Source organism: Gavia stellata, chromosome 1, assembly GCF_030936135.1.
Source record: "Gavia stellata isolate bGavSte3 chromosome 1, bGavSte3.hap2, whole genome shotgun sequence".
NCBI lineage: Eukaryota > Metazoa > Chordata > Aves > Gaviiformes > Gaviidae > Gavia > Gavia stellata.
In genome coordinates, this window is record NC_082594.1 from 69,538,638 (window position 1) to 69,548,816 (window position 10,179).

Sequence of the window (10,179 nt, forward strand, 5' to 3'; positions counted from 1 at the left end):
AAAAGATACTTTTTTTAGAAGTATTCATGGTTTTGGCCAATAATAAATAGTTGTGTTGAAAGCAACTAGCAAAATGAATTGGTAACGGAGGATAGATGCTTATACTGAGAAACATGACCAGGCACTAGCCTGAAGAATGAGAAGCTGTTGAAACATAAATCCTGCTTCAGCCATAGCAGTACAATTGCATGACCTCAATCAAATTTTAATCCTAAAGGTTGCACTCCAGGCGAGGAATGAGTAGAGTGGATTCTAAGAACTCACACCACCTCACACCCACAAGTTATTTGGGTTATGGTAACTGGGTTTACAGATCCGCAAGTCCCTGCACTCTATGTCAATAGCACACAGTATCCAATTCAGATACCAAATATTGAAGTTCAGTAGCAAAGTCAGCTCAGATCCCAACAGATTTCTCTGCTACCTGCAGACATCCTCTCCTTTCTGCAAAAAAAGAAAAGCAAAGGATGTACAGAATGGTTCTTGCATGCAGGTGTGCTGCAGAGACTGATGCCAGGGAGTCTACAGGCAACGTCCCTCTGCATCGTTACCAACGCTTTAATCCCTTGGCAAGCTCTCGGGCGGCACTGCCAGTCCAAAGGTTAAGGTCTGGTCCGGGAGCTTCAGGAGTGTGAAATACTGGGACTTGGAAACTAGACATGGCACTATCACGGCAGAGCACTGTTACCAGTACTGCTGTGGGACATTGCTGGTTAGCAAACGCAGCTGGCGTCCTACCATCGACCCTCTTCAGAGCTACGTTATTTCAAGTGAGGGGAGCTAATCAGGATTCTGGTTCATTACTTAGGTTCTGGCTATTTTCCCCATTTAACAAATAAACACCCTCCCCACCCTCCCCAAATCTGTGGGTTTAAATGCAAGAGCAAGAAGCAGACTGTACCCCCGGGGTCCTTCCCTTCACGCTCTGCCTTACCCTACAGCACCCTCCCTCCCAGGCTCCCTTAGAGGCCCCAAAATAGAGCTTTTAAGGCCCACTGGCAGCTGCACAGTTAGTTACGTTTCTCATCGACTGGCAGAGCATAATTTCTGTTACTAACTGATGTTCACGTGTGATACTTGCAGAAGGGCCTCCCTTTATCTGCTCTTACCTCACCCACAGCTCAGTGCCGCTTCCCCGTCCCACCGCACTTGCCATGCGGCCTGCGCTCCTCATTGCTCCTGGGAAACAGTCCGGGCACTGGGCTGGATTTCCGCGGGCACTCTCCGCCCAGCGCTTCCCGGCTCCTTTCCGAAACCCCTGTTAAAAACCGCTGGCTGACATTAGATTACGGCACTTCAAAGAAACCAGGAGAGCTGGGCTCGGAGAGCAAGGCCAGCCCTTCCCCTCAGAAGTAAAGAGGAGCACAGGCTGAGTGTTCATCATCAGCGAATTTGAGCAGTGGGCAAGAACCAGCTCCTGCGGCTCTTCTGGCCTCAGCGTGGTCTCAGCTGGGGACCGATGGGAATGCTGACGGAGTGGGGCACTGCTGCCACCGAGCCTGAGGGGAGAGTGGCCCTCAGCAAGGACAAGCGAAACCTTACATCCCTAACAGGGGTCATGCTGTACTCACGGAATAGTAGATACCTTAAAAACCCGGCCTAAGGTACTGGATTTGAGGTGTTTTCCAAGAGGCTGTAGAAGCCTCTCCGCATGGTTGGGAGCCTCAGCACCTTCAGAAACCAGGAATGGCATTGCCGGTCGCCTGTGGGGGTACCGGCGGAGCCGTGGCCGTAGGGTACGTCACTGCAGCTCAGCTGTGCCCAGTGCCGGGATCCAAAGTTCACTGCGGTAAACTCAAACGGGCCCGGAGGAGGATTTTGAGCACAGTTTTCCACAGCTTTGGTGTGAGGTTGTTGCTCATTTCTGAGCTGCTCGGAGGTGGTATTCAGCACCCGCTGCCCTGCCGGGGCCCTGTCCGCCTCCCCTCCCTGCACCCGCACCTCCGGGACACCGGCTGGGGTCAGACCGCGGGGAGCACCGCTGGCCTGCCCCGTGGCCGTGGGGGCCGGTGGGCACCTTCCAATACCGCCTGCTGGGGGAAAGCAAGCTTGTCTACGTACATACGTATGTACAAACGTGCGTATACCTGCATGGGACCTTTGGAAAGGCTTTCGCACCTAACTTGGGACGCTCCTTCCAGTCTTCAAGCCAAAACAGTTGTTCAACTCTTTAAAGCGGTGGGTTTCAAGTTTGGCTTAAATATGCACTATATATTTTATCAGTTATGTACAATACATGCATATGATTTTGTATTTGGTTTTATATACACACACACATATAAACCTATATATAACTATATAATTGTCATTCTTAATGACCGATTTCTATAGAGCAGTGAAATAGGCATCGTGTGGTTGTCTCATATTATTATAACAAAGTTCTTCCAGATTTTGGTGGGGAGAAGGGGGGAAAGGAGAGGGAAGGAAGAGAGAAACTGCATGTGAACATTTTTGTTTGGGGGGATTGAAGGCATTTAAGGGACCTTTACAAAAATCACATTTAAGAGACCTCTCGTTCATCTTGCGAATAGTACAACAACAGCTTGCAGGAAATGATAATTATCTCCTACTACCACTTACTGGTACCCTATAAAATACTCTTTTAAAATATCTAATGCATTGAGGTGTGTCAAGTAGCTTTTTCACCACATGATGTGTGATAAACAGGATATCTCTCGTAATCAGAAATCTAAAGCATGCGGAATGTAAAGATTAAAAGAGCAGTGTTTTTCTTTAAATGAATGTAATCAATGCGCTTATTAGTTTGCTGCGGCAGAAGGAGGGAGTGGGTGGGTGTTTCAGAGTTGGCACATGTCTATTTGGCAACAGTGAATAGCCTGAGTGTTTATAGAGAGAGCTCTGTGGAATCCCTAGATTCTGCAGATTTCCTTACCAATTTTGTCTCGGATAATTAAGGATTTTAAATAATAAAAGAAAAAGTTAAAGAGGAAGTACAAGCTCCAGCTGGATCAAATAAAAAATAAATTAAAAAAAATTAAAAAGAAGGGTTTTTAAATTCTCAATATTGCCTTAAAACTAAAAATCAGCACTAAAGCACAATTTGGCTCTTAAAAGTAACTATGGAAAACTGGCACCTGCTTCCTCAACAGATCTTCTCCCTGGATGTATCCAGAGATATATCTTCTTAAACTAGTAATTAAAAAAAGTTCCTACAGCTGTTGGACCTGCAAGACACAATTTGTAAATGGGACAGGATTGAGCTGGAGTCTTTCTGGGCCATACCCGGCCGAACTGCATCACTGCACTGACCTAAGTCCCCAGCCACAGGTTCGGATAAAGCTGTTGTCAGCCATGGTGCTGTGCAAGCAACAGCCCCAACGTCTTCAAATCCCACTCTCTCCTTCAAGCAAGGCTGAAATGTTATGGCAGCCCTCCTTGTCTAAAATGAAAAATGTATGTAGGTTTGCACAAATGCAGCCTAGTTGCTCTTTGGTCATGCCTGGGTACGACTGTGGCAGACCTCCATTTGGGACAACATCTCCCTCTCCCGCCTGATGAGCAGGACAGCCTTGGCTTAGGCACAGCGAGTGCATCGCCTGTGGGAGCAAAATTCTGGGTGCAACAAACTGGCCGTAGCATTGCTGCCTCTTTCACGCACACAAGGGTCCTGGAGAGCCAGCGTGGCTGCCGCTGCTGCCATCAAGGAGGAGGTGAAGACACAGAGAAAGAATATCACTTGGTTTTGAGGAAGGACTGCTGCCACCCCAACGCAGTGGTCATTCATTGTACCTCTCCAGCATTGCTAATGGCAGCAGAAACTAAAGGTCTGACCTGCTCTCCTGCCCCACCTTTTCTCCTTTCCGTGGCCCAGCCCAGCCTCTCATCCTAGAAACATAATTCTGTTTCATCTACAATTCCTAAAAGCCATAGGCCAGTTTTGACCACCAGCTAATTTGTGTAGCCACATCAAGTTTGAAAAGTCCCAAAAGCCTATTGAACTGAGCCCTTGGAGGGCTGGTGGCCAACTCGGAGCAGACAAGGAGGCAGAGCTGTTCTTCTCTGAGAGCAGCATCTTCAGCGCTATCGGACATGAGGACTTGGCTCAGGACAGAGTATGGGGCAGCAGCACGAGCTGCAGGCTGCCTGCGAGCAGCCGTAAGGATGGACAGACAAGGTCAGGGTGCCAGGCATTAGCACCCTCTTATTTGGATTCTCTACTGAAAGCTTGGACACTGTCAGAAAGACCAAGAGCTAAATAGACATCCAGTGCCATTCCCACTGTTTGAGTGTTACCAAATTCCTGCAGCTCATGGTCAGGCAGTAAGCAATTTCTCTGTAGTCACACAGGAGCTCTGGAAAGGAGCAGGAGCAGGAGCTGAACTATTTCCCATGTCCTAGACCAGCACTAAAAGAACTTCTTAATTGCAATATTCTTCTGAATTGTTCCAGTCTCTATAGTTATATGACTTTCCTAAGTCATAACTATAGCATAGTTATAAAATTAGTTCAAGAAATAATGGCGGGGGGGGTGGGGGTGGGGGGGAGGTATCAGAAAGAATAAACTATCTTCCCTAGTTCTAATACATATAATATATGTGTGTAATACCTGGATGCATATTTGAGTGTATATATAAATGCATATAATACATTGCTCAAATAACACTTTATTATTAAGTGGCAAGGTCTGGTTGACCAAAATTTGTTTCCTACTCTTACCATGACTAAAAGAGGCTGATACTCTTGGGGAATGTATTATTTTGCCAGTTATATGAAATTAAATGCTAAGTAAAACCAGCAGCAATTCACAGTGGTAATTCTGGGGGAAAATCTATATATTGTAGAGACATTATATCTGGAGGTTTTTTCCGGTCAGTGGCTAAAGGAGGCAGATAAAACAGTATTCCGGGAAAAAAAAACCACCCACACTTTTTTTAATGCGTATCTATTAGGTGCACTTTGCCCTTTTCAAAACGTAATAGTCAGAAAGTTGCATTGAGCCACTAAAGCCTGGAACACCACCATGTGTTACGTGCAGTCCTAATTCCCGTATCACAGCTCTGCCAGACCCCCATTAAGGATTCTTCTTTCCTGTGCAGCCAGCTCCTCCTCAAACACTGGCACCCTCCTCCCACCCCTCAAAAAAAGAAAGATTAGGTGCTTTTAGACTCTCCCCAAGAGCCACTTCCATACGCTTATATCAGACCCAACGTCCAATGCCAGTTTAAAGTAATCTTTGTTCTAAGGCCATTGCACTGAGGTCTCTCCCCTCTCAGAGGTGTCCTGTCACCTGGGGACACACCGGTAGGGATCCACAAGGGACCTCCAAAAGGCATGGCAAAGCTTGCAGCTCTCTCAAGGCGTTCAGTGTTCAATGCTGCGCTGAAAGGGGTAGTCACAGCTCCAGAGGCTTTGCCAGCTTTAGGAGCCTCATCCGACCTTTCTGGTCACAAACTTCAGAGCATGGAGGAGCCTCTTGATTTGGGACGTTTCCAGTGGGAGGGAGAGAGAGAAGGGATGAACCTCCACCCTGTTCACTCTCCCCTGGACTGGCAAATCTGAAGAAGCCGTGGTAGGAGTGCAGCCCATAAACCACACTGTGCTATCTACATTGATGGGATTTCACAGAGGATAAAGGTCAGATCTTAAATCCTTAAAAACATAAGGGCCTGATCTAAAGGGCCATGAAGTCCGTAACATTTCCACTGACTTCAGATCAGGTCCTGAGTGTATCGCACAGCAGGATATTATCCTTAGGCAAAACCAGAACAAATGTCAGCTGGAAGACTCAGGCTGAGGAAAGAGGGATTTGCTCGGTCTGAGCTGTGGGGTACAGTCGAAGCCCCATCCCACATCCTTTCTCAGTACACATGGTATCTGGATAGCACATTTCAAATCGTATCCTTCAAAGCACTTTCCCAACTATTCAGCTTTGGCAGTGACCATTTTCTCATGCGATGTTGATTACCCCTACCATTTCCATGACCATCTATTATAAATAACGGCTGTGCACAATGCTGTGTAGGTGAAGCACATTAATGTCGATACCACTCTGAGATGGGGTCATGCTAAGCTACTTCTATGGGAAGGTCCTTCCCCACTCCTGTTTTGATTTTTCTGCTGCTATACTTGATGACTAGCAATAAAAATGGGTAAACAGAGATCCAAGGGAAATGAAACTACATCTGCGGAACATTCAGCGCCAAAATACACAAGGTGGATAATTTGCATGCTGCATGTAAAAAGTAGTTACGCAGCTTTCTTCCTACTCTTTACATCTCCATAAAACATAATAATGGATTTCTAATTATACATCCAAATAACAGGCAAGCTGCAAGATGCTGGGAGAAAATTGGAAAGGGGGAGAGAAACTAACCAAAGGTACAGATGTAACGAGGGTAGTGACATTTCTATAAAGATGCTTTAATGGTTGTTAAGTAGTCATTTTGAAACAGAATTTTTTTAAGTGTCCTAACAGGAGTTTTCATTTTCAGACAATTTGCTACGCAGTTAAGTGATGTCAGACTACAAGCTGTAATCTACTACAATGACCAAAGAGGAGCTGTTTTCACGCCCATTCAAATACATAATTGATTCCTAAATTGGCTTTCTACAAAAGAAACCGATCAGATTCATGCCAAATTCAGGCAGTGGATGAAGTCTTGACTTTTGATGATAGACGTTTGATAAACTTTATGCTAAAGTAAAGCATTATATTTGTAAATTATAAGCTCCTTAAGGTAAAAACAAATTCACAGTGGATTATGTGGATTATGACACAGCCAGTGTCCCCTTTTTATTGGTAAATGACAGAATTTCAATCGGCCGCATTGCTGGAGGGAAGGGGCACATCCTCCGCCCGTGCAAAGTGCGAGAGCTCCGGCCAGCGGTTCCTCCTTCCCTTGGTGAAGACGTTCCCTGCCTCCGTCCTGCCTACCTGAGGGCAGCCCATCTTCCTGCCTCCTACTCACCTGCTGGCAGGGGTGTTGGTAGGGGGGATCCGGGACCCCTTCCCTCATGAATGAAGGGTGACATCCCAAACGGTCGAAGTGCTAGACACCGTCGCTGCCTCAGTCGGTACCACAGCTTCCACAACTCTAGCAAGTTCAGTTGCCTTTGACTCTCTGCTGCTGCTCTGAGCTGTTCTGCCTCCCGCATAGTTTTTGTTTTGTACCTTGAGATATCCTTATGGGGCAGCTGTTTTGCATGTTCCCGGTCTGAGGCATCTTATGAGTCTTCCAGAGGGGAATGTGTATGCTTTGCACACTCAGCCCATCAGTACCAGCTCCATCCGCATACCTGATGCAATCAGCTATCCCCAATGAGTTAAGGCAGAGATTACCCAGTAATCTTGCTGTTATAGAAACAAAGAAGCAAATGTTTTTCTAATGAAATTTTCTAAATATCGTTTTCCTTTCTCATTTTGCCTTAGTCAAATAAAATCATTAAGTGTTCCTCAGAACTTGAGTACAAATGAGTCCTTCAGCCTTGGAAGCATGCACTTAGAGGAGAAAATAATCTGCCTGTTTGCTTAACCTTTGAAATTAAATGGAGTTCAGAGGTAAAGTTGGGGGGGGCGGGGATTTAGAATAGGTCTCAAAGTGACTTTCTCACAGGGAAAGAAAGTCTATGAGGGAAGCTGACTGTTAAAGCCTCTATGTCTCATCAGTTCTCCTAGCAGAAGCAATAGCTACCAGACAGCCGTCTCAGGTGAAAGATACAGGAGGGACCCCTGTGGCCTTGGCTCATAAACATCCAAGAGATGTTAGCACTCATGTCAAGGTCTCACTAAAGAACACGGTTTTTAATTCTTAGGAATTTAACTGCAGCTGGGTGAGGAGAAAAACAAATTCCTCTCTACCTTGCAGGTGATATAATCCGTGGGTGAACTTACACTAAATAACAGGGGCAAACAACAAGGGGCAGCCCTTGCTTTAGCACTGCTGGGGCACATCCCCACAAGAACTTTACAGCCTCAGCGAGATCTTCCTGCGTCTCACTTCCCTCTTGCAGTAAACATGGACAGCCCACATGCCAGCACCAAGCCTGGCACTGCAAAGCACCGCCACAGCAGTTGCTGGTGGGGATTTCCTCAGCTCTCCCCAAAGTTACTTACTGAGATGGGGATGTCCAACTCGGGTTGAGGGTGAAAGGTGGCATGCAGCAGAAAGCTGGAAGATCCAGACAACCCAGCTGCCCTACGATTCGGTATCTGAGCTGAGCAGGGAGAATATTCTGTAACTGTGCACTTGCGCTCTCCTTTTTGCAATGGAGTTGAATGAAGCAGATGTTTTGTCTCACACAGTAAGTTTAGTATGCACATCACAGCCTTCTCAGGCATTGGTGTTCCTGCATAAGAGCCCTCAGTGGGGCTTTTGCTGGCTGACCCCACACGTGCAGAGACAGGTATGTGGTGCTCAGCCCAAGCATGAAAAGCGGTATATAAGATAAAGTCACAAGGTCCTTTACAAAGCAAAGACCTCTTCTTCCTCTGCTGTGCAGTGTATAACAATATTCTCATCACTTTATTGTTGACAATGAATAACCTATACCACTCTTGCTTTGAGCAGTATTTTCCTCTAAAACCTCTGTTACGTTATATGAACACAAGTTTGAATAAAAAAAAAATCTTGTGATACCTCGACCAGCTAAAAAGCATTACAGCTGCCACTGCCTATATGCAATCCAGCACTCAAGGTATCAAGATAGGTAAGGTCAAAGTTTTAGAGGCACCAGCAACCCAAATCCTGCAGGGCTGCTCTGGGACTTGAAATAAGGACTGTACCAAGACATGCTGGAGTTTTTTTAATAATTTCTGCCCTGGTACCACTGGTGCAATCATCTTTATCTTGGCATCATCATGTCTTGTGATAAACAGCAGTTACTAAGGGAAAGTGTAACCAGGCAAGGAGGACGGTATCAGGGACCAGTCCTGGAATAGAGGGGAATTTGCTTTTCTTGGTCTCAGAGGCAGAATAGCACTTTCAGAAGGAAGTGTTAGCGTATTGCTGTGTATCTCCTGCTAATCACCTGTTAGTCTGAAATTGCTTCTGTGATGTACTAGTCTGCTCAGGACCTGTGGGAAGCACACACCACTCTGCTTACATTATTTATTATGTCAGCATTGTCAGCATCTGAATATGACATTTCTTCAAATGATGAAGAAACAGTCAGCACACATCTTGAATGCCTTAAAATCCAGCGTGTTGAAAAACAGACCTCCTCTGGGGAACACCCAAGGCTTTTTTCTTTCAAAATGAGCAATTTCCCAGCCAAGCAGAGGCGCACCCATTACTGCTGACCTGGCTGGTAACTAGGAGAGAAATGGCAGGTGGGATTGGAATTGCCCACCAGAAAGACTTCCATATTCAGTTATTTAATGCTGAAAACTAACGGTGAAGGTGATCACTGACATAGTGGTTGAGGGTAGATGCTAAGCAATATGAGGTCTAAAACCACGATTGCCCATTTTTTTCCATGTTTTGGTTTTCTCCCACACTGTTCTGTTTATATGGGCAGGTACATGGGCAGTGATTTGTGTTCACATGTGTTTGCTGGACATTTAGTAAACTACTACAACCGATGCCCACTGGCTGCTAGCAGAGCATAAATAATACATTTGCTTCCAATTCCAGTCCATGAATTCTTATCTATATAAAATATCACAGAACACTGTAAAAATTAATTTCTATACACAGCAGGATTTTATGAAACTGTACAGATAAAATGCAGTTTCAATCACACATCCCACTCCCTTAGCCAAAACCAATTTCACAGAATCACACAGAATCACAACAATTGGAAAAGACCTACAAGATCATCAAGTCCAACCATCAACTAACACCACCGTGCCCATTAAACCATGTCCCACAATGCCACATCCACACGTTCCTTGAACATTTCTGGCATTTTATCTAAATAATTATATTAGTTATGTATACAATTAGTTATGTATACAATTAGTATGAGATTGCTAAGGGTAGGTTTAGGTTGGACATAAGGCAGAAATTCTTTACAATGAGGGTGGTGAGACACTGGAACAGGTTGCCCAGAGAAGCTGCGGATGCCCCATCCCTGGAAGTGTTCAAGGCTGGGTTGGATGGGGCTCTGAGCAACCTGATCTAGTGAAAGATGTCCCTGCCCATGGCAGGGGGGCTGGACTAGATGACCTTAGAAGGTCCCTTCCAACACAAACCATTCTTGGATTCTGTGATTTTAACT